Raw genomic sequence first — 25,903 nt, 5'->3', positions numbered from 1 at the left:
TGTCAGGAGACTCAGAGGTAGATCCAAAGAGCTCTGTAAGATCAGAGCTAGGGAAGGAAAGGAGCCAGGGTCAGTTCTGAGGCAAGTGGAGGGAAGGGGATACAGGATCAGGGACCTGCCACACGCTAGGGGCCAGGAGAGGCAGAGCTGAGCTGATGATAGCTGTTAGCAGAAGTAAAGCAAAGCCGGGGAGAATGAGAACAGATCCAGGTAGCCAGGAAAGTCACAAGCGGTCCTTCTGTGGGTAAGAAGCCTTTGGCCTATAGGCCCCCTGTCTTTAGGAAGTAGCTGGGAAGCCCCCGACGGTACAGGGTGACTGGGACCCTGTCGCTGCTGGTGCAGGCTCAGAGCACGTGGGTGTTGGGACCCTGTCTCTGCAGAACAACCTTGGCCGGGTGTTCTTGGGCTGTCCTGGGTGACTCAACACCAGCTGGCCAGACTCACAGCCCAAATATTTCCCTCGTCCTCCCCTTTGGCTCCCAGAACTATGGACTCAGGAAGGAGGGATCCTCATGGGTTTTTTTTTTTGGGGGGGGGGCGTCGGTGGGGAGAGCACCCCTGAGTCACCCGCAGGATGCTGCCCTTTAGGAAGTTAATTAGGACTTCGGCTGTTTATGCTAATGACTGTCATCGTGATTACTGTAGAGATTACTTACAGCTCTGCGAGGAACACTTTCGGCAAATCTGTGTTGTTTTCCTCTTGATTGTGGCAGCCTTCCTCGCTTTCCTCTCTTCTTTTTGAAGAAGCCTCACCCACCTGCTTTCCACCTTCTGCTTCTCTTCTTCTATTTCCTCCTTTGCTCCGCCTTTCCCTGTTTAGAATAACCGAGTCACAGAACATCAGGGACAACGGGAAGTCGAACCAAGACCACCTCGTCAAACCTCGAGCCTTTACACCTGAGCAAACTGCATCCAGAGACAGGAGGCGACAGCTGTGGCCAGGCGGCTGGCTTGGGACAGATCCGAGCAGAATACCCACCAGTCCTGGGGCCATCCGATATTCCATTTGCTGCTTCAAACAGCTGCATCTTCCTGTTTTCCTTTTTTCTCATTGCCTGCCTTCCTCCCTCCTCTTTCTCACTCTAAGAAAGATGCGTAAGCCCCTGAGAGCTCCCAGAACAAGAAAAGCTATGTGTCTGTAGTGAGAAGGGCTTGTAAGGGGCAAGAACTGCAGGCCAGAAACAGCCATCCGAGGTCCCTATGGGCTCCGTGCCCAAACGTGTCCCAACAGAGACCCACACCTCCCTTCCCCTCTGGCACGGAGCCCTGGAGGGGTCATTCTGCCTTGCAAAGTGAAAATTGGTTGCTCAGTGATGGCTCAGGCCAGGAGCCACTGAATCCCGACCATCAGCCACTGACTTTATTGCAAATAGCAACTTTTCTGCTGCAAATGAAGCTGCTGATGAAACGCTGGTTTCCAGCCGAGGGCCTCCAACTGCGTGTGAATTGTTTGCAGGCAAGCACACTGCAAGGTTGGCCCTTTCCTAGTCATTTATTTTTCCTGTCTTTGCCTAGGTCATGGTTGATGCTGGAGAGCATCCTGGGAATTCACTCCTACAGACCAGGGTCACAGAAGTCCCAGCCTCTGCCGTTCCCTTCTCTGTATGGTGTACAATGAGAAGCTCCTAAAATGCTTGAATTAAAAGGAAGCCCAGCAATCATCTCACGCCCTATTATTTCACAGATGATGAAACTGAGACCTAGATAAATTAGGGTCCCGCATTTAGTGACAAAGTAGAAAGCGGGGGAAGCATGGAAGGAGGGACTATGTTTGTTGAACCCCTACTATGTGCCAGGCTTAAAACTTGTAATCTCATTAAATTTTCAAGTGAGGGCTTTTAAAAAGGAAGGGCACTGGTGTTCTGCAACGATGCAGGGCTTGAGCAGTGTTACCCAGGGTAAAGCAGAGGAGCCAGTGAGAGGAAGGCTGTATGGTCTCCCTCCAAAGCCCCCGTTGATTCCTTGTTCCACAACCTGGCGAAATCTTGAAAGTGCCCTCCAGCAGATCTGCAAGTACTTAGAGGTGGAGGAGAAAGAAAGACCTTCCCTGGGTGGGACAGGACCTCCACCCCAGCCCTGCCGGGCAACTGCTTCTGCCCTCTTGCTCTGATTCTCCTCCACACACACAGCCCACTAAGGCGTATTTACCGCAAGCCTTAGATGGACTGTCAGGCAACACTTCCTGAGATCCCTGTAGCTGTGCCCACCAGCTCAGGGGCGGCATTCAACTCCGTATCACTATTATAAATGCCTATTTGTTGCTTCCCCAGCAAAGCTGTGCTGCTAAAGATGGTGAGAGATTCACTTGGGTTTACCAAAAAGGAAATTAGTCTGGAACCATCAATATGGGTTGGGTCTACCCCAAAGCCCTTTTCAAAGACAGGAGGATTACAATGTTGGTATTTACATTTCTGCCTCTGCCTCTCCAGCAAATGGGATTCCTTGGTCATAAAAATGTTCCTATTTTTAGGTCTCTTGATTCTTTGTCTTTAGGGTTGTGTTAATTTTATTGTAGTCATTATTACTCTTCAGCTTTCTGTGTCTCCATGGGTCTAATACTTGCACAATTTATCAGAATCAACCCAATAATACTTATTTATGTGATTTTTTTTTTTTTTTTGGATAATGTCTGTCTCCCTCATCAAAATGTAAGTTGGGATGATGTCAAATATTTTCACCATTATACTCCAAGCCCCTGGTACAGTGCCTGGTATATAGTAGGTGCTCAGTGAACACTTCTTGCATGATTGGACAGACAAATGAGTAAATGAATGAAGTAATAATAATTTATTTTTCATCTGTCAAAATGGGAATATGAGAAAACTTTACATTTTGCAATTGTTTTAGAATGAGGAATAAAATGCTTTAAAAAGTACCCTCATTTAACTATTTGGTCTTAAATTTTACACTCATATTTTTTCAAGTTATATACAAGGCATCATAGTTTAGTGGAAAAAGCACTGGAGATCAGGGTACAGACTCCGAGATGCTGTTTTGGGTGCCCTATGACAAGCTTCTTCACCTCCCAGGCCCACAGTTTATCCCTTTGTAAGTCAAGGGTGTTGGAGTCCAAGAGCTCCTTATTCTTTTCTAGTCTAATACTCTGAATTTTATATGAAACTGTGACCCTGTTAGATCAAGAGAATGGATGCTATACACTTTCTCAGACATAACAGTAATACATTTTGCTTCTAGGCTGCACTGCCAGATTCCTGTGAAAAGGAAGAAGAACTCAGGACCTTGCTTATGACTGAGTTCTTACCATTGACTTTTTGTGATTGCATGTGTTCCTTCCCTCAGTCCTCATCCATTGCCATGGGGGACAGGAAGTACTCACACCCCACATCATGTTTGCCGTGCACAGTTGGTCCTGCCTCACCCACCGCTCAGACTCTTCCAGGTTTTTCTAGGGAGCCTGGTGGAGTTGATGTGTTGTAACTAGCTTGCCCTTCTGACCCCCTTACCTTATCTGTACAGACAGAGAAAGGCCCGAGTGAGTGGGAATGGGAATCGTACAAAAGTTAGAACATTGTCTCTAAAAGTGTCTTCCAGGAAATGTTTGTCCAATAAGAGACTCCATCAAATGGTTACCACTGTCAGTGATGTCTGGGAAATGCAGCCTACCAGAGCCACTTCCTGGAAATTTGCGATGCACCCAGCCTATTTGAGTGTCTGAGTACTGACACAGTAAATAAACCTCTTAATCTTTATTTAATCCTGTTTTCATAATATATTTGATCACAGAAGCCTCTTTTTGCTCATCACCCTTATTCACAGCTCACAAAACTCTTCCTTGTCACCCCTTTATGGGAGACACTGAGACCCTAAAGGAAGGGAAATGGCCAAGGCTGGCCCAGCGGCTAGTCTGGAAAGAAGATAAAGTTTGCTTAAAATGCACTCCTATCTCACTGTCTGGACCCCTCTCATCTCCCAGGGTCAGAGTCCTCCTTGTTCTCTCTTTCAACATCAAACCACCAGATTCTGCTCGCCACTGCCTCATTTCATCCAAACGAGGGTTGGATTAGTGGCTGCACGTGTTAACTCATGCTGTAGCCATCGGTCTGAGCAGGGGGCTTAGCCACCCCCCAGGGAGACAGGATGCCACATCAAGGGACATTTAAGTCCCTATTTGTGAAAAACACTGCTGAAGAAGAGAATGTCAAACCAAAGACAAATAAGAACCTATACCTGAAAATGATGTATTTCAGAATCAAGGACAAATTATTAAGAAATGATTAGGCATTTTCAATAGAGTATAAGAAGTCATGATTTCTCTGACACGTAATTAAGATATCCTTAAGGAGAGAATGGACTAAATGAAAAGAGAGCAGGATAAGATGAAAAAGGAGATGGACAAATATGGCAATGAAGGTAATATTTTAACAGCAGTCAAAGAAAAAAGTAAACTGACCCTGCAGAAAATCATATAAGTGACATAGAGATCAATGGAGAAGTTCCTCAAGAATGGAGAGGAAATTGGGGGAAAATTCCAATTAGCGAGATAATAATGAGAAAGGAGGGTGTAAAATCAGCATACAGATAATTATTATTCTTGAAGTAGAAAATAGTACAATTTAACTAGAAGCAATAACCAATGATACAGTAGAAGAAACTCTTCTTGAGATGAAGAAAGACCTGTGTACACATAGTGAAAGGTTCACTGCACAGTGAAAATGTGTATGTCTTGTTTTAAATACCCAGAAAAAAGAATTAGTCAAAATAATAACATACAGTCCAACTTCTTAGATGTAACCACTGTTAACATTTTGGTGTATCCTTCTGGCCTTTGCCCATTTCATAGCCTATTTGGCTACATGAGTATTTTGAAAGAGTTTTTGAAAATTCTATTATGTGAAACAGATAAAAATAAAGACTTATGTCTCTGCTCAGACCACTAAAAAAGAATCAGTGTTTTCTTGGGGACCAGCATGGGAGGGGCGGTGGCTAGGGCAATTAGAATGAAAGATACTTGAAAATGAGGGGCCTCAGGGTTGGGGCCCTTGATCAACTACTCCTCCTCTCTTTGGGTATTTCCTTCCAAAAGCAACTTAGAAATTTTGGATTTTGTTCTAGAAAGTATGGACCCACAACCATTGATCAGCTTTGTTTGTAAAAGAGAAGAAAACCACGACATCGTGGGTTACTCGGCCAGTTGTAGGATTGAATGATTTGTAATTATTTGTTGGAATGTCAGTGTCTTGATCGTGTGTCTCCTTGGCTATCTTTAGGAAAAGCACTGACAGCTCCATGTGTGGAGTGGTTCAGAAATCTACTTGTGTTAAGGTAGGAGGCAGCATGGAGTGGAGTCTAAAGACCCCTTTCTGTCCTGTTCGCTTGTGTCTCCATAGCGCCACTGCATCCGCTTCTAGCCATTCATTCCAGTGTTTCATCACCATAATTAGCATCGCTGTGTGGAAATAACAAGCATGTAGGAAACCAGGGGAGAGAGAACTCAGATACTAACGAGCACAACCATTACAATAAGGATAAACCTACTGTCATTCCAACTATTGATCTTCACGTCACACAGCTGTTGATTTTGCAAACGAGCAGGAGGAAGGAAAAAATCTGCTATAATCCTACCACCCATTTAATTACTATAACTTTCAAGTGTATGTCCTTTGAAGCTTTATGCTGTCCATATGTTCAACATGACTTTGATCATATGCTATAGTTTAAATTGTATAGACTTATTATTTGAAATGCCCCCTGTTTTCTGATATGAAAAGTAGATACTCACTGTAGACAATTTCGGAAAGTACAAAAATACAATGAAGAAAATTTTAAAACAATCTGAATGTCCATCACTTAGACATAACATTGCTAGCATTGGGTGAATATCCTATAGTATTAAAAATCTTTATTGCCTTTCTTGATCATAACAGGTTTATAATCATATTGTAATAATTCAAACAACAAAAATATATAAAGTAGAAAGTGAAGTCCCTTGCTATACACCCTCCCCAAAATGACCACTGATAATAGTTTTCTGTCTATTCTCCTGGAATTTTTCCTAAGCATAGACATGTGTCTATGTTTCTTTACTAATTTTTTATAAAATTGGATTATAGTATATTCACTTCTCCCATCTTCTTTTTGTATTTAGCACCATGATATGGCAACACTATTATTTATTTTACAAAGGTTCCAACTGATTCATATTTAGGTTTCTTCCCATATTTCTGTTACCAACAAACCTGCAAGGTTCTACCTGTGTCTTTTCATACTTGCTTAAGTACCTGTGTAGAAACCATAAGGTCAAAAGGCTCACAATTTTTAAATGTTGATAAAATGTACATTTTTAATCTGAAAATATACTGCCTTCAAAGGGAGAGTTCCAGCCCCACTCTCACCAACAATGTATGAGATTGCCTGTTTGCACAATAGTGAATATTTTAAAATATTTTTAATATTTGAAAATAGGATCACTGAAGAATCTTAGTGTTATTTTAATTTGCATTGATTTCATGACTGGTGAGGCAGTGTATCTTATGTTTATGGTCATTTTCACTTATTCTGTAATTGCTATTCTTACTCTTTTCCCACTTTCTTTTGTACTGTTTCCTGTTGTCTTATTTACATGTAGAAACACTCTATAGATGTTAACCTCAATATTAAGTTTTAAATAAACATAAAATTTCCACTCAAGCTCCTGGACAATGAAAATATCAGCATATTGTTTTATGGATAATTTGGTTTTTGGTAGTGAAAAGTAGAGATTTTTGATATAGTAGTTCTGGTGTGATGTGCTAAATGAGTAAATAATTTAACGAACAAATGGCATGACAAAACAATACCAGATACCATTGTAAATGATCCACAAACTTGTCAAGAATTGTGGGGTGGAAAATATGGCAAAAGAGAAAACATCCTTTCTGGAAAAATACATCTCCAAGAATGAGAGTACTTTCTAAAGAAAGCTCTGTAGAGCCAAATTTTCCCCACAGGGTTCAGAATCCACCTGAACGTAAAGACTCGAATTCCTAATTCAGGAACTAGATTGAGTAGGAAACACTTTCAAGCCCCTTTTATACTGTAACAGGATTAGTGGTGGGGGGAAGGGACAGACCCTAACCCCCTACGCACACGCACGCGCGCACACACACACACACACACACACACACTGGGGCAAGGATGAGAACTCAGTGTCCCCTTAGATGCAGAACTTGAGTTTCTAACCCAGAGTAAAGATATTGAAGACGGAAGAAAGGCATTTCTACTATTTTCAAGTAGACAGACCCAGCCATGGCATCACACAGGTGGTCAGCCAAGACTACTCTCAATCCCTTACGAGAAGCCCTGAGGCACAGGGAAGTTTTCTCCAGTGGTGTCAATAGGGTTGACTGCCAAACTTGGACGGCTTTTTTGCTATCTTCATAGGCATTTCAGTGAGGAAGTTAGAGCGATTGTTCAGGGCTGCCACACAGAGCCATCTAATTTTTTGAGAGGCAGGGAGAATGAAGCTTGTGTAGGTGCCCACGTGTCTACGTAGGGAGGTGTCTGTGTGAACTTGCAATTAAAGCATAAAAAATATTCAGAAAAGCACACAACGATAGAGATCAATTAATTTCACAAACTTCACACAGCAATGTAACCAGCACTCAAATCAGCAAACAGAATATCACCAGCACCCCAGAAGTCTCACTTTCCTGACTGCTAACACCATTAATGAGTTTTGCCTGTTTTTGACTTCCATATAAAAAAAAAAAAAATATATATATATATATATATATATATATATAGGTTTGGCTTTCACTCAACATTAAGCTTGTGAGATGCATCTCTATTGTGCACATAGTGGTAATTTGCTAATTCTCATCACTGTATAGTATTCCATTGTGTGAATGTACTACTTTTTTTTTTTTAAACATCTTTATTAGAGCATAACTGTTTTACAGTGTTGTGTTAGTTTCTGCTGTATAGCAAAGTGAATCAGCTATATGCTGATTTAAAAAAAAAAAAGATCAATAGACTTAGAAGAATACGCAAAACAGGTTTCCCAGTCCCAGACTAGAAGAAGATACTATGGGTCTGGACCAAACAGATAGGAGCTGAGCCATTCAGAAGAGACTGTCCATCCTATGCCTGAGGGAGCCCCATCTGTCCCCAGTACCAGAGTGGCGTGTGAGAGCTGAGTCACCACCTGAAGATCTTCTGTTCCCATTCCTGTGAGAAGCAAACACCCGTGTGCCACGGAGCTGTGACAATTTCCATCTCTTTGCCATCCTGTGAGTAATTTTCACAGACAGCTGCCAGAACATTGTCTGCTGACTAGGAGTGACGTCCAGCTGCATTTTGACACTCTGTACAGTCTTCCTGCACTTTGCTATGTGGACAGTCCTCTTAGAATGACCCAGGACTCTTGGAAGCTCTTTAAGATGAAGATGATGGTGGTTTAGACAAATAAAGGAATGATGGTGGTTTAGAAGCCAAACCCTATATTCTTAGTTAAAGTGGGGCTGAATTTGGACCAATCTAAGATTCATCCCTACTCTTCCCAGGAATAAAACACTCATCACACCTTCTTAGACTTCTTCATATCCCTTGAATCGTCCAATCCAAGGAATTGTGGATTTAGATGACCCTCGATAGAATGTATTTTTGTTGGGCTTAATAGCATATGTTTGAAATTTAATGGTGCTCTGCCTATCGAATCAATGGGCCACATGATCATTACTGATTATGTTCTGATACTTAGTTCCTAAATCAACTCTGGCCAGGCTAGAAGCAACAGATGTCTCTGTATCTTTGGTTTCTGGTACTGAGGTTTCCATGTTAAGAAACATAATTACTTTTTTAAATAAAGAAACCAAACTTTAGAAATCCTCCCCAAACACAGCAGGTAGCGATTGGTAGTGATATGTGCCTTCAACTCCCAGATTAGGGCATATGTGGAGAAAATGAAACACAGCACATAGTTAAGTGATTAAGAACTCTGACTTTGAAGTTTGACACTTTTTACCTATAAGACATTGAATAATTCATTAACTTCTCTATCCCTCAGTTTTTGTCATTTGTGCAATGGGGATAATAAAGTTTCTATCACAAAGAGTTGTTCTGAAATTCAATGAGATGGTGTCTGTAAGGGGCTTAGAAAAGTCTGTAGCACAGAAAAAATAATCAATATATGGTGGTTATAATTCTGGAGAGTTGAGCCACACTATAACTTTCGAAACCTAAACCATCATCATTTATTCAACTGAAGCCGTGAAGGTTATCTGGCCGGAAAGCTAGAACTATGAACCGCTGGGTGGCGGGACTTCCTTGCAGAGGCTAGGACAAAGGAAGGTGTGGAGAGCAGTTGGAAGACCACCCTGCGAATCAAAATCTAAAAGTGCAAGTCCAGCCTCCTCTCTTTAGAGCCACAGCAAGTCTGGCCCATGGCCAAGCGGCTCTGGACAGGAGAAGCAGTCACTGTGCTGGACCCACCGCCATCTTGGAAAGCCTACAGAGGAGGTGACCTAGGCCGGTGAGCATCCTGGCACTTCCCTGGGAAGAGATGAGTGACCTGCGGCTGGGCGTGAGCTTCTGGCAGGCAGCAGACTGCAGAAATATAGCCTGAATAATTTCAGGCTTGTTAACACCAGCTGGTACGGCCATCTACTCTTGGCCAGCTGGACAGGACTCCTAGGTTATTGACACCACGGGGACCTTTTAGAAAGTTATTTTCCTGCTGTACAGTGATCACCACGCTATGGAAAGGACCTCCATGAAGTGATAGCCACTGTCTTCCTTGGTTAGAAGGAGGCAGTCATTTATGTGTTGCGGTTTGGGGTATGCTGCAAGGATTGTCCACCCCTTAAAGCCTTCAGTTTCCCCCAGTTCCTTACCATCTAGCCACTATACCTGCTCCTACGTGTCCTATATTTCCAACAAGTCTGTCATTACTTTGAGTGAAAGGATAAAAATAGGGACTTAGTTCTCAGAGGTCACAGTTAAATAAGCTTCCTTGCTATTTCCTCATCTAGGAGTAGTGTACCTCTAAGCTTCTTCCTTTATGCACTCTCTCTCTTCCCCAAGCTCTTGATCATTTAGTCATTCAAAATATATTTTCTGAGTGTATCCTATATGCCAGATGCTGAAGATATGGTGGTGACCAAGACAGACGGGGCCCCTGCTCTCATGGACCATATATTCTAGAGCGAGGAGAATGAAACATGTCAGTGTATGACTAAGATCAGTTTGGATGGTGAGAGGGGCACTGTGGAGCCGTGGATACAAGCTGGGTCTCTAGGCTATGACTGCTGAGGTTCAATTCCCGGCAACTTCGCTTGTTAGTTGGGTGACCTGGGTCAGTTACTTAACCATTACAGAATGGGTCCTGATTTGTGAAATGGGGATTCTAATAGGATCCCTCTGCTACGAAGCATAGGAGTTGAGATTAAATGTTCCCCAGGAGGCAGCCACATGAAGACGGCGTGGAACAATTTGATCAGTGGGAACAGCAAGTACGAATGTCCTGTGATGGAAACAAACAAGCTTAAAGGATTCTCGTTACTAAAGGAAGGCCTGTGTGTCTGGCATATACTGAGAAAGGGTAGAAGTGATAAAAGATGTGATCCGGCAAGGAGGCAGGCACCAGATCGTGATCATTCATAGGCCACGTTGAGAACTTTGGATTTTATTCTAATTAATTAGGCTTTAACCTCTGCCTGGAGTGATTTCTCCTCACCTGGCACCACATTTTCGAAAAAGAACGTACTGAAATCCTATTCATCTTTCAAACTCTGTTCTAATGTCGTGTTTTCTGTAAAGTCCCATACCCACCAGAAAAATCAGTTCCTCCCTGGCACTTTGATCATCCTATTCTCTGTGTACGTGCTTGTCTCCTATATTCATTTTGAGTGCCTGAGGTCAGGGATTGAGTCCCATTCACTTCAGAATCACCTATCAAAGTGCGTGGCACAAATAAATATTCTTTGGATGACTGAGAGGATGAATGATATCAGCTTGGGTCCTTTAGTCGGATTTGCTAATTGAAAATCTGGACCCAAAAGGAACAATCTATTATAGCTCAGGTAGATCTCACCTGGAGCAAAAAGAGACCCTGAAAACAACAGGAAGAATGAGAGGACGCAGAAGGGAGGCGGCTTGTAATGGGACTCCGTGTACTTTGATAAAGGCCATACCTGTTTTCCTCAGTTCTAACCCTCGCTCTTATTGTGTGAGCTTGGGAAATTACTCAACAAAAATTACTCAGTGAAAACCACCATGCTCCATTTATCCGGAAGGTAGACTTCTGACACCCTCATCTCTTTAATGTGGACAACACAAGACAAGACAAAAACCCAAAATGAAAACAAAACCCAATAAACCAAAAACTCAAAATAGAAGTTAAAGGAAAACAATCTTAGCCCAAAGAAGTAATCATAAAACCCAAGACCTCAGAGCAAGAGTGACTTCAGGTAATAGCCTATTTATTTCCTTTTCTTCCTTCCTTCCTCTCACCTTCTTCCCCAAATATTTACCGAGCACCTATCAACTGTCCAACACGGAGATGCTGCTGGGGCAAAAGCAGTAAACATGACAGACGTGTCCCTGTTCTCAGGGAATTTCTTTCCCTTTTCCCTCCTGCCTCACTGCCTCCCTGCCCTCCTCCTAACCTGCCTTTCTTCCTTGCATGCTTCCTTTTGTTATTGTAGTAAGAAAAGGCAACAGATTCTGAAATCAAAGTTTTAGAGTTCAAATTCTGACTGTGCCAATTAGTAATTGCTCTCTCCCCCCAATTTTGAAATCACTCTGTCAAACCTTGCCCCAGGTATAAGAAGTCATTAGGAAAGCATAAAAGAGGAGGAAACCAGAGGACTGGAGATCTAGGCTGAGGTCTTGGCTCTGGTATTTTTGACCTTGGGCAGGTCACGTTACTTCTCTGTCTCTCCATCTCTAAGGGGCAACTACTGTCCTTTTCAACATTCTCTGTCTCTAGGATAAGTCAGCTAATATCCCCGCCTCCAGTGCTGGGGTATTTGATACAACTGGCAGATGCCACATCTACCAGCCTGTTACAACACCTCCAGGGAAAGAGCTTTAAAGATTTTCACAAAAAAAACAGATCTTTTTCATTTCTCTGATGAAGAGACTGACTTTAAAGCCAGGAAGAGAGAACTATGTGCAATTTGATGGGATTCAGAACATCAAAGGCAGTTGAGTTGGTGTTTGGAACAATCTCTCAGGTCAAATCTAATTTTATCTGAGCTGATGTTACCAAGCTCTGGTAATTGCTCCCATCATAACTGCCAATTCCTTGTTATAAGGCCGTGAGCGCGACTGCTGCAGGGCCTCCAGTAGAGGGTCCAGCTGATGGCTTTTGTCTTTGTTACTCTGGGGGCTGAGGCAATGGGCTAGATTTCAATCTTGGGAGCTATAGGCGGACAAAACAGAAAGGACACTGGACTTGAAGGCAGGACCTCTGTCTTCAAATTGTGGCTCTACCACAGAGCCCCAGAGATTCTACTTCCCAAGAACTTTTCCACTTGACCTCGACACTTTTGTGTACTGGTTTCCTGAAGACTTTGTGATGGAAGAGGGATGGAGAGAAGTTTGGGGTTGTGGAGAGTGGGGTGCTACCTAGGGTGGGCAAAGTTGACAGAGGCTCAAATGGCACAAAGGCTCTGCACACAGCGATTCCCCTGACTTAGAGAAAGGGTTTGAGCCTGTAAATCAGGGGTCACTGAGAATTGCAGGAAGCTGCCGGTTTTGGGCATGGCAACATAACTGGGGAGAAAGGACCTGCAATGGTTAATTTTATTTGTCAACTTGACTGGGTCGCAGGGTGACCAGACATTTGGTCAAATTTATTCTGGGTGTTTCTGTGAGGGTGTTTTTGGATGAAAATAACATTTAAATAAGTAGAATGAATAAAGCAGATTGCCCTCCCTAATGTTGGTGGGCCTCGTCCAATCAGTTGAATGTCTAAATAGAACAAAAAGCTGACCCTTCCCCGAGTGAGAGAGAATTCTCCTGCTTGATACGATGAACTGGGTCATCTGCTCTTCCTGGTCCTACAGCAGCCTGATGGCCTTCAGAGTTGAACTGGGACATCGGCTCTGCAGATTTTGGACTTAGCCTCCATAATTGCATGAGCAATTTTTATTATTCTTTATAATAAAGCTTAAAAAATAATTTCCTATTGATTTTGATTCTGCCCGAATAACATGGGGCACTATATCTGCAGCAGAGTTTCTTACGATCAACAAGGAAAGTTGGGAAGAGAAGTTCAAATAAACACCTTCCGAGTCCAAGGCCACCACTCACTTGATCATCTGTTTTGAGTCTGGCAGACTCTATCCCCCAACCTCTTGCCAGATGTAGAAGGGAGCAGGTCTACTATTAGCCAAGTGCAGCAGAGTGGCCTCTAACTTCTGGAAGATTTCCTAATCCTTTATCCATATCTTCTTGCCCTACCTGGGTAACAAAGGCTTTTGTTTTCCCATCACAGGCATTCCTAGCCCATCATCTTAGCTCAGAAACAAGCCTGGCAGATAACCTCCCTACCTGGCAGATAACCTCTCCTCCTCTCATGCACATCCAGATTCCACTTTAGACACTCTGTGACTTTCATCTGGTCCCTGGCTTTTTGAGCAAAACATCCACAAAGTACATGGGGATGCCCAAGGGGCTAGTTTCTGGGCTAGCTCTGGGCTATAGGCAGAAGGTATGAGCAGAAGTGATTTTATCTGCAGGGAGTAATATTTTGATATTTATGTGTGTGATTTAGTTTGATTTCTCTTACCCTCTACCTTTCCCTTCATTACTGAAGAAAAAGTCTTCCATATATACTGTTCGTAGGGTACCGATGTACAAAGTGAACAAAAGAGTCAAATTCAGGGCTTTGGAACTTCTAATTAATCTATAGCAGATATAATAACCTTGAGTATCATATATCTTTATTTCAAGAACCAGGTGCTTGAAAAGAAAAAAAAAAGAAGTTTTGAATTCTAGAAAGCTTGGTTTAAAGATCAAGAGGTGAAGCCTGGAGAGAGAGGGCAAATTTTATTCATACACAAGAGATGACAAAGAGGAGCTTGGAGAACAGCTAAACCTGGCCCGAAAAGGAGTAAGAGCGACTGAGTTATAGGAGAGAAGGCAGAAGCGTAAAAGTATCCTAGATGCAGAAAAGTCTGCACAGCAGAACGAGGCTTGGGGAGGAGTGATGACAACCTGGCCGCTGCAGCGGTGAGTTTTGGGGGTTCAGGGGCAGATGTCCTCGGCTAGGGATGGCCAGCTACACCTCAGCCACTCCTACCGTGGGCATCTGCTCACGCCAGGAGTGCACAGGCCCCATTCTCCATCCCCTCCGTCCCCTCCCGCGAAATCACCCTCATGTCCAGAAAGATGAGGAGGGAGGAGGGATAACCTTAAAATTAACTGAGCATTTATGTAAGTGAGATTAAATTTTAAACAGCAGTGAATGAATTGCCTTAAATCAGTAAGATGACATTTTCTACCATCAAGGAGGGATGAGAGTTTGAGACCTAAACCAAATCATTTTATAGAGTTTTGTCTTTCCACCCCTGATCTTTTTTTTTACTACAATACTTATTCTTGTCTCTATGCTATTGATGGGAGCAGCCATATTCTGCTGGGCTGCATGTGCTTGTAATCACAGCTCTCAGAGGCGAGGATCATCTTCAGGAGGGGAAGAGATCTGGTTGAAGAGATCGGATGGACTCGAGGCTGTCCCTCAGAAGCCAGCATTGTACATCCACCATTTCCCCTCTTAAGATTGCCTTTGTTCCTGTTAACTTTATTATTATCACTAGTTACTATTATTGACCGAGAATGTACCATTTTTCAGTCACTGTGCTAAGTGCTGTGCTTAGATGCTTATACTTTTGTTTGGGTTGTATCAGACTTGGCTGAGATGGATGTTACCACCTCTAGTCTATGAATGAGTAAAGTGACAAACATACAGATTAAGGGACTGCTTTTCAATTCCACAGCTTGGGGCTGGCAACAGTGGGATTGAAATGCAAGTATCTCTGACTCTAAATCCCTTGCTCAAAGATGACTCGGTTATACTGAATTGAATCGAATTGATAACATGTACACTTGCCAGATCTGTCTGAAGTGTACATGTTATCAATTCAATGTACATTGTACACTGTGTACAATGTACAAGTGTACATTGACTCCCCCGAATCAATCTAATTGTTAAAAATTGAATGAATAATTGTCATTGGTTTTGCCTGCCCATCATCGACATCTGTTTCTAGGTTTGAGAGATTTCCCACTTTGGGGTCTTGGTGGTAGAACTATTGGCAACAGCTTTAGGGGAACGCCAGCGAGCAACACTTGGTACAGGCTGAGATTCAAGGGCAAAAGGGTCAGCAGCTTCATTGGTCTCCCATTGTCCCATCGCCCTACAGAGCAGGACTGAGACCTGTCCAAGACCTGCTGGGCACACTATGGGGTCGAGCACCAGGAAAGGGCCCTCGCCTACCTTTTGCTCTTTCACTGTATAGGGCAAGCATGAGGGTGATTTTGCAGACCACAAATAAACATTATGGACTTGGGAACCAAATTGGAATTTAACTGGAAAACAGAGAGAATGCTCTTGTGTTCAGAGGGGGAAACAGTCTCCCAGGCCTGGGGTATCCACGTACGGCTTCCCAAAGACGTGGGAGACGCACCTTGAAGAATGACTCCATTTTATTAAGGAGATGTGAAGTGGATTACAGAACGTCAACTCCACGGAATATTATGGGATCATTAACATTATAATTAGAAAAACTGTGTAATAACTTGAAAAAACGGTATACTAGTAAGTGAGCACGGCAGAATCAAACTCTCTGCTATGATCACAACTCAGTAAACTCCATGCTTATGAGTGTGCGATGGAAAGAAAGCTGGAAGATAAAAACAAAGGATGTGTTTTTTGTGGTGCAATTCGGGGTGAATTTTCTTTTTCATTTCCATTTCCTTTGGGATTTTTTGTTCTTGTTATCAATACAATACCATTTTGAAAGCAATGGGGGCTGGCAAGATGAGTGTTCCTAGCCAGAAAAACACCCTTGTCATAGACTTGAGACTGTGAGGGCAGTCTGTTTGTATGCTAGGGTAGTCTGTTTGTATGCTAGGGTTTCTGCAGTTGAGTTTTTTGTCTGTTGAACAGCTGTGCTCAGACAGCACCACTAGACCAGAAACCAGGACTGTTTTGATGGAATGTTCCAGACAGGCACAAACTCAGGCAAGCAACTCGCTCCTTGACTTAGTGAAGGAGACACCAGAGTCTTAGGAAGTCCTTTCTACCTGGGAGGTGCAGGAGAAAGAGGGGCTCTTGGACTCGAGTGGAAGGTCTTTGGTGTGTGAGTCTTGGTGGGAGGGTGTTTGGGGGGCTGAGGGGACGTGACCAGAGTCAACCATCTCTGCTCTGGCGGTTTTAGCAGCAGTCACACCCTTTGTCTGGCAACATTTACCCGGCACCACTTTTTTCCAGAAAAACTGGGGAGTGGGGAGCTGCCTATCCAGCAGCCAACTAAGCTGTTTTCATTTTACGCTAATTGGCCCCGAACTGGTCAACAGCGGCATGGAGATGCTCCCTCATCTCACATCCCACGCCCTGGTCCATGGCATCCAGCGAGAGCCCCGATATCCCAGCCGCCCTCCACATCCAAGCAGCTCACCTGCACATGAATCGTGGGCCAGCTCAGGCTGTGAGCCACTCTCATTTTTCTTACAGAGAGCAACCTGGGAGAGGTGTCCTGAAGGGTGGAAGCACATGGAAATTCAAGAGGTCTCAAGCACTGGGGCTGCCTTCGTTTTCCTGGCTCACAAATCCGAGAACGACTTGAAAGGAAGAATTGTCAGGGCTGTCTCAGATCCTTGCTTCTGTCCCCCGACGTCCCAACCTGGGATTGGAAATGACGCTGCATTCGTGGGAACTAGGTACCCCAAGTTTCTGGCTCCTGCTCTCCATCTGCTTCCTGTAACTTCCCCAAAGCCCCACCGTTAGTGCCCAGGTCGCCCGGGGTGCTCACGATTAGCCTTCTTAAGTTCCTCCGCCCTGAGCCCCTGCTCCACTGCACTGACCCTCAGCATGAGAGCTGGGCTGGCTTCCGCCCAGACGCGGGCAGCAGGCCCACCGAACTCTCTGCTCTCCTTTGTCATTTGAGCCTCCAAGCAGCCTCGTGTGTGCCTGGAATAATCTAGAAGAGCAACTGCCTCTATTTTCACCTTCAATCTCTCTTTTTAGGTAGGCTTAGACATGGACCACGGAGCAGGGCGAAGGAACAGACGCCTGGACAGGTCCATATACGCTTTCTGTCACATCCTTCCCTCCCAAGAAGGTCTTCTTGCCTCGAAGGCACTTTCCAAGCAGTTTATGCTAAGATATGTAAGTATCACCTGCCCCACACCCAGAATGCTTGATTCTTACTCGTAATCCCCCTCTACATGTCTTCAAGTTCTCTAAACTCAGTCCTTCCTCCAAATATAGGTGCTGAATGAGAAGATGTAAGGCATTACGTCACAATCACCATCACACCAATCATCATTACCCTCCTCTTCAAGGTGCGCCCTGGGTACCACACAGTGCCACACCCCTGATGCATGCCCTGGCCTCATGCAGCATTAGTGAAAAAGAGACCACAGGCCCTAAATCAAGTCCCTTGTGCCAAGCCAATGTCACCAGACCTAGACTTAACACCTAACCAGTTGCAGTTTCAGCCTCCCCGTGGAATGTAATCTTAACCAGTCTGTCTGGGATCACCTGGTCAGAACTAGTGAGGTAACCTGCCTGGTGGACCCCTACCTTCCCCCAAAGGAAGGTGACCTTGCCTGATACGATGCACTCTTGGCTGGAAACTTCCTTGTCCTGCGTCCCTCTGCCTATAAAAGTCTCTCATTTTGGGGCAGCCCTTCAGAGCTCCTTCCTCTCTGATAGATGGGATGCTGTCTGATTCATGAATCACTGAATGAAGCCAATAAGATCTTTACATTTTACTGAAGTTGAAATTTGTTTCTTAACAAAAAACAAAATTCACTTCAGTTAATTTATCTCATATTTGTCTGAGCCCACTGATACTCTGAGTTTGCTTCCTGAGCCCCTAGTGGGGTATAAGGATGGGCTGCTTTGAATAATTTCCGTGGACTCTAGGGCATAGGGGTTGTTCTAGTTGTCTGGTACCCGGCCCCCCAGTGGGGTGATTAGGGCAGGTGGATGGTGGTCTGGAGTGGAAGAGCTCCAAAAAGGAGGTGGTTGGAGAGAATGGGCCCTGGATTGGTTACTTTGCCTATGAAAGGCCCACTCAGGTGAGTTGTTTGCTATCGCTAGGAATTGGCCAGCCCTGGGAGGGGTAATCTCTCCACTGTCAGCAAGACCCCAGATGTCAAAGGGTTAGAACAAAAAGGCATGCTTCTACAAGGTGTCATACAGTTTTATTATAATGGTTGACCGTTGAACAACCTTGCATCCTAGTTCCATAGCCTAAAAGTTCCCAAAGGGATGAAAACTAATAAGAAGGCAGAGGTCCAAAGAGTAAAGACAGTCTTGAGCCACCACAGAACATCACTGGTGACTTGAAGGAGACTGAGGTCACCAAAGGGCAGCCCAGGGAGTGTGTGGATAGAGGTGGAGGCCAGCAGCAATGGCTGTAGGGTGTGCACTAAAGGTCTGTGAACAGCAGTCTCTTATCCACTGGCCAGACTGCTGAACTGCTAACAAGAGGTGAGAAGTCCTCCAAAGGACGTGGCTTAAATCCCACTACACTCTTCCCTGAACCGCTGGTCTCAGCATCATTGGCTCTCAGTCCTTTCAAGACAAAGACTCTCTGATGTAACCTGGCTGATTGAGACACGCTTCGATTGCTTTCCAGCTCTACAACTCGCTACCCGAGTGTCTGGTATTTAGTCACCTCTCTGCACCTCTGTTTCTTAAGCTGTAAAACAGGAATAATATCACTGTTGTAGGCTCTTTATGGGAATTCAGTAAGATAAAGCACGTCAGGTGCCTGGCATAGAGCCTAATACGTATAGGGGCCCAACAAATTTGGTTTCTTTTCCCTGACTTTGACAAGGCAGTGAAGGTGTTAAAAACTTTTTTAAACTATGAAATATATAGCACACAGGAAATATTGTGCAAAAAGAAAAGATAGACAGCTCAAAATTTTATCACAAAGCTGGTACCCAAACACCCATGGACCCAACACCCAGGTAAGAAAATAACACATCATTAGCACCCTTAGAAGCCCCATTCATGCCTAAGCCCAAGCGGTGCCCACCCCTCCCTCCTGAAAGGGAACCATTCTCCTGATGTTTATGGTTATCCCGTGTGTGTGTGTGTATGATATATATATATATATATATATATAAAATATATGTCTCTTACATCACATATGCCTATCTAAACTCTACATTTTAGTTTTAGCCACTTCTTAAACTTTGTATAAATGAATTATACAATATGCATTTTTTGTTGTTGTGTCTGCCTTTTGTTATTCAACAGTGTGTTGTCACATAGCTTTAAATGTGTTTTCGTTGAGAGATTCATGTAGCTGGTGCTTTGTTTTCCTTTCATTGCTCGGTGGTATTTCAATAGATGGATATACCGCAAGTGGTTTATCCATTTTTGCAGTTGATGCACGTTGGGTTGTTTCCAGTTTGGGGGCTATTACAAATAGTGGTGCAGCAAATATTCCTGTACATGATTCCTGATGCATTCCTGTTAAGTATATAGTTAGAAATGGGACTGCTGAGTTACAGGGAATGCAAATCCTCAACTTTAGCAGAAAATGCCAGGTTTCAAAAGTGATTGTACCCATTTATATTCCTTAGAAATTTAGAAACTCGTTGCTCTATGTCCTCATCTACTTGGTAAAGTCAGCCTTTCAAATTTCAGCCACAGTTCTCGTAAGTATGCAGTGGCTTTGCGCTGTTGTTCTAATTCACATTTCTATGATTTCTAATGAGGCTGAGCATTTCGTGTTTATTGGCCATTTGGATACCTTCTTTTGTACCTGTTTAAGAGCATGTTGAAGTCTCTTGCCCATTTTTCTGTTAGACTGTCTGTCTTTTCTTTGACTTATAATAGTTTTTTTTTTTTGTTAATTCTGGATGGAAGCCCTTTTTTGACTTTATGCAGCAAATATATTCTTCCAGTCTTTGGGTTGCCTTTTTATTTGTTTTCTTAATGGCATCTTTGAACGAGCAGAAGTTCTTAATTTTTGAAGATAGTCAAGTTAACCTTTTCCTTTGTGGTTAGCAGTGTGTGTGTGTGTATGTGTGTGTGTGTGTGTGTGTGTGTGTGTGATGTTTTAAGTCACCTACCCCAAGATTATGAAGAGCTATCCTTTAGATGTTCCTTTGTTTTACTTTGAACACCTAACATATTCTAAGTCCAGCTGGAGTTGGTTTGGGGTATGGTATGTGTGGTTAACACCAAAATTTTCTGTCCTTTCCCTTACATTTGCACATGAATATCCAACTGTTCCAGCACAATTGGCTGAAAAGCCCACCCTTGCTTCTTTGTGGTGCCACATCTGTCATCTGTCCATTCATGCATGATTCTATTTCTAGGCTCTTATTTATTCCAGTGATCTATTTGTCTATCCTTGTCTTAATTAATCTCTTATAATAATTCTTAATATCAAGTAGAGTTAGGCTCCCACCCTTCATCTCTGAAAGTGTCTTAACTTTCTTTGCCATTTGCTTTTCTAGATAAAGTTTAGGATCAGTTCCCAATTTTTCCCCCAAAATAAAACCTTGAGATTGTATTGAATCTATCAATTGATCTAGCAAGAATTGACATCTTAAAAATATTGAGTTTCAAATTTGCATGGTATAACCCTTCATTTATTTGGGTCTTCTTTAATTTCTCTTTTTGTATTTTCTGCAATGAAGTCTTTAAACAACTTTTGTTAGATTGAATCCTTGGTATTTGATATTTTTGATGCTAATGTAAGGTGTATATTTAAAAATTTTTTTTCATTTTATGGCAGGTATTATTTCTAATCTCAGAGGGAAAACTCTCAATAATTTGCCATTAAATATAAATAATATAAATTTAAAAGATTATATCCCTATATCTTTAAATCAGCTTACAGAATTTCCTTTCCACTCCTAGCTTACTAAGATTTTTGTTTTTGTGTTTTCAATGTAATGAACAAATGTTTAAATTTTCCAGATGACTTTTCTACATCTGTTATTTTTCCCTTTATTCTGTTAATATGGTATATTACGTTGATTTTTAAATGTTTACTTAAACCATGTATTCCTGAAATAAACTCAAATACTTAATAATAATATATTATCATATATATGCTAAATATATATACATATTTATGTATATATTGCCAGATTCAGCTTGCTAACATTTTCTTTAGGATTTTTGCCTCTCTGCTCACAAATGAGTATTTTCTTTTCTCATAATGACCTTGTCAGGTATTTGTTAAGGTATTCTGACGTCATAAAACAAACTGGGGAGTAGTCTCTCTTAATCTTTGTGCAAGATTGTCATTGCCAGTAAAGCTATTTGCTCCTACCATTGCAATTGTAGAACATTTAAAATTCTAGTTTCATTTTCTTTAAGTTATTAAAATATTCAGATTTTCTATTTCCTCCTGTGTCACTTTTTTGCATTTTATTGTCTTATATTTTTTAAATTGAAGTACAGTTGATTTATAATGTTTCAGACGTACAGCAATTACAAGATATTGAATATAGTTCCCTGTGCTGCCTCTTGGGTCACTTTTAATAAATTATATGTTTCTGGATTCATCTCATCTAAAACTTAGTATGTGTTGACATAAGGCTGTTGATAATATTCTCTTATTTCCTTTCTCTGCATGATCTTTGGTGACGTGCCCTATTTTGTTCCTGACATTAGATATTCGTGCCTTCCTTCTTTTTCTCGTGATCAATCTTACTAGACATGTGTCAATTTTATTAGGCTCCCCTTTCTGTCCAAAGTATAGCTTTACTGATCCTCTTTTGTAGGCTATCTCTGTCATAAATTTTTGCTTTTATATTTATTTTTCTTTTTTCTACGTTTCTCTAACATTTGTCATATATGCTTTTATTTAACATCTTTATTGGAGTATAATAGCTTTACATTGTTGTGTTAGTTGCTGCTGTATAACAAAGTGAATCAGCTATACGTATACATATATCCCCATATCCCCTCCCTCTTGCGTCTCCCTCCCACTCTCCCTTTCCAACCCCTCTAGGTGGTCACAAAGCACCGAGCTGATCTCCCTGTGCTGTGCAGCTGCTTCCCACTAGCTATTGATTTTGGTAGTATATATAAGTCCATGCCACTCTCTCACTTCGTCCCAGCTTACCCTCCCCTCTCCCCGTGTCCTCAAGTCCAATCTCTACATTTGCGTCTTTTTTCCTGTCCTGCCCCTAGGTTCTTCATACCATTTTTTTTTTCTTTAGATTCCATATATATGTGTTAGCATATGGTATTTGTTTTTCTCTTTCTGACTTATTTCACTCTGTATGACAGACTCTAGGTCCATCCACCTCACTACAAATAACTCAATTTCGTTTCTTTTTATGGCTGAGTAATATTCCATTGTGTATATGGGCCACATCTTCTTTATCCATTCATCTGTCGATGGACACTTAGGTTGCTTCCATGTCCTGGCTATTGTAAATAGTGCTGCAATGAACATTGTGCTACATGACTCTTTTTGAATTATGGTTTTCTCAGGGTATATGTCCAGTAGTGAGATTGCTGGGTCGTATAGTAGTTCTATTTTTAGTGTTTTAAGGAACCTCCATACTGTTCTCCATAGTGGGTGTATCAATTTACATTCCCACCAACAGTGCAAGAGGGTTCCCTTTTCTCCACACCCTCTCCAGCATTTATTGTTTGTAGATTTTTTTGATGATGGCCATTCTGACCAGTGTGAGGTGATACCTCATGGTGGTTTTGATTTGCATTTCTCTAATGATTAGTGATGTTGAGTATCCTTTCATGTGTTTGTTGGCAATCTGTACATCTATTCTGGATATTTAATATAAATAGACTCATTCAATAAGAGGGGACTAGGTAATTCCCTGGTGGTCCAGTGGTTAGGACTTGGCGCTTTCATTGCAGTGGCCCAGGTTCAATCCTTGGTCAGGGAACTAAGATCCTGCAAGCCACATGGTACGGCCCAAAGAAAAAAAAAAACAACAACAAAAAAACCATATATATATGTGTGTGTATATATATATATATATATAGACTAAAAATTCAATGGCATAAAATGTAGGTTAATGGAAATCAGTATCTTTTTCAATCTATATTGCCACTATACTGTATTGTCATATACTGTACAATACTGATTGTGCACTGAAATAAGAAAGTCCCAAATGATTAAGGCTTTCACCTATTACTGTATCCTTCCTCCAATAAAAGGTAATAAAGTTAGCCATCCCTCTCTCCAAATGGGGTTGGCCAGAGGATGAGACAACCCAAACACCAATCATGTCTTTTCCAAATTCATGTTATTGTCTAATGTGGTATTTTAGGACACACACACTCACACACACACACTCCCAGAGCTTGAATTAAAATCCAAGGATTGCTGCACTTGTAGTTGTAGACCATACCATCTTCTCTAGCTACTTTAAGTAGGGAGGAATTTATTAAATGGTATTTAGTAACTTAGAAAATCTTTGGAAAGGCTGATAGAACAGGCTTCAGGTTAAGTTCAGGAACAATTACGGGTGAGAAACAGAGCAGAAGCAATTACCTCTGCCATGTTTAGAAAGCTGTTTTACCTTTGTTTTTCTCTGTAAAATGGATGATCCACACTTTCCTCTTAACTCTGTTTCAAATCAAAGTGTCACTTGGGTGCATCCGATTGGTGGAAATTCAGTTAAGTTGCTTGCTGTTATCATGGTTGATTTTACATTATTATCCCTTTAAATCCAGCACATTCTTATCAGCTGCTTGGGGATCAACACAGAAAGCCACCACAGAGGCTTGCACTTGCCTCTAGAACTTCCTGGGGCTCACGAATGATCCTAGGCTTCTTCTTACTGACTCCAGACCTTTCTTTTGTTGGCTCCCATCATGGCTGATCTCAATGGCTTCATACATTGACTCTCCCTCTCTGTCCAGATCTGTTTGAATCGGTGACCTTATTTTAAACTGCCTAGTTGAGTCTTAGGACACAGTTTCCAGGGATTGTGGCTCAGTTCCATGCACCGAAACTCTGGGAAAGTTTCCTCCATCATCCAGGACACACCCAGGACTTTGAAGTACTTCTCCAGACAGCCCCACACTATCCTCAACCCCTCTAACAGGGGAAGGAGGAGACACTGTACTATTATTATTGCTGTTATTAATAAGAGAGAGTGTGCTAGCATAGGAAAGCTCCCAAATAAAGTGAACAGTGTCCCCTGGATTTGTGCAACATGGAGATACTGACACAGTATCCACTGGTGGGAGAGAGAAAGAACTGGAAAGGAAGCAAGTGGTTATAACAGAAAGAAGGTCAGTGGAACTTGAGATCATACACGGAGACCAACACAGTAGCTTTAAGGGTTTTGAGGCCCCTAACACACTTCTCTTGCAAGCAGCAAAATAAGACTTCGTAATTTGTGTCTCTGGGCTTGCAAGCCGTGGTCCTTTCAATGACTATCTAGGTGTGGGCGGGGAGGGGGGAGGATCATTAGACCCGCATGTTCTCAGTATTGTACCTGGAAGCGCCTTGTTCCTTTTGATCATCTTCTATTTCATGTACCGGTTAGCACACCGCATTTATGCTTACGCCTATGATCTTTTGAAGATCTAAGCTCATGAATCTCTGTAAAGGTCAAAGAAATCTCATTTAATGTTATCTCTATGTTGTGGGTGATTTTTTTTTTCACTTGATAATAAAGATTTTGTTTTTAAAAATAAGAAAAAATGTCTTTGATATCCTAACTTTGAGAATTCCTTTCAAATACATTTTCACGTGTGCAAGTATGTTTATCCATGTCAGATTATGTGACTTTGAAGTGTTTTGTGTTTGTGGGTCCCAATGTGTGCATTCATTCATGTATGTGTGTATACACATACATGTACATTATGAACTGTTGCCATGAAGTAATGACATTGGTTTTTGTAACATGAATGCTGAAATGACAAAAGGAGCGCACATCTAGGGCAGTGAATCTCAACAGGGAGCAATTTTGCTCCCTGGTGCATGTGGGGGGGCATTTAGCGCTGTCCGCAGACATTTCTGGTTGCCAAAAATGGTGTTAGGTTGCTCCTGGCATCTAGTACACAGAGGCCAGGGATGCCGCCAAATATCCTACAGCGCATGGGACAGCCCCCTGACCCCCCGCCCCTGACAGAGAGTTATTTGTCCTGACATGTCAATAGTGCCAAGGTTGAGAAACTCAGTTCTAGACGCATAGTACTGAACAAATGTTTACCGTGCACCTATAATATTCAAGACTCTGTTTTAGCCTTGGTTCAGAAATAAGCATAATGCAAACATCTATTGGTATGTCCCCCATGTATTTAGTAAGGGAGTGTATCAGGCAGGGTCTCAACTGGAAACATTTGGTATGCACAGATTAAGGTAAGTTGAAGAACTAGTTACAAAGGAATGAATATAGGGAGAGCATAAGGGAGAGTGTGGTGGCCTGGGCTAGTAGCCGTCAAGGTGCTATCCTCCGTGGGACCTGCAGAGCTAAGGTGTGGAGTGGATACTGGAACCTGGAAGGGGATGGAGTCTTCCAGTGCAGCCACCGTGAAGGCAGCGAGCTTCAGTTGAGAGAGTTAACCTTGAGGTGACCTCCAAGGGAAAGAACTAGGGGACCAATTACCCCCACCTCCCTCCCACCTACTGTAAGGGCCCCCCATGGGCCAGCAGAAGCCAGAGAACAAGGGTATCTGTTGGGCTTACAGCTCAGCCCAACAGGAAGCCGGATGGAGAACAGTGAGGGAGGGGGGCGGGCACCAGGGAACGTGAAGGCAAAC

At 42.5% G+C, this 25,903-nt stretch overlaps 1 protein-coding gene across 11 annotated transcripts in view; it reads right to left on the bottom strand.

Annotated features, from left to right (window-relative positions):
* The window catches only part of ADPRM (ADP-ribose/CDP-alcohol diphosphatase, manganese dependent), a 384,694-nt gene that overhangs the window by 24,914 nt on the left and 333,877 nt on the right, over window positions 1-25,903 (bottom strand). For 10 of the 11 annotated variants that reach the window (XR_009499606.1, XR_009499605.1, XR_009499607.1 and 7 more), the window contains 2 exons: window positions 16,626-16,850; window positions 657-812 (listed from right to left, as the gene is read on the bottom strand). The gene's annotated coding sequence lies outside the window, so the exon portion shown is untranslated. The remainder of the gene's footprint in view (window positions 1-656; window positions 813-16,625; window positions 16,851-25,903) is intronic. The other variant, XR_009499608.1, reaches the window with a different exon arrangement.

This window comes from Balaenoptera ricei, chromosome 20, assembly GCF_028023285.1.
Source record: "Balaenoptera ricei isolate mBalRic1 chromosome 20, mBalRic1.hap2, whole genome shotgun sequence".
Classification (NCBI taxonomy): Eukaryota; Metazoa; Chordata; class Mammalia; order Artiodactyla; family Balaenopteridae; genus Balaenoptera; species Balaenoptera ricei.
Note: the sequence above shows the minus strand (reverse complement) of the source record. Positions and strands in the feature narration are given on the sequence as shown.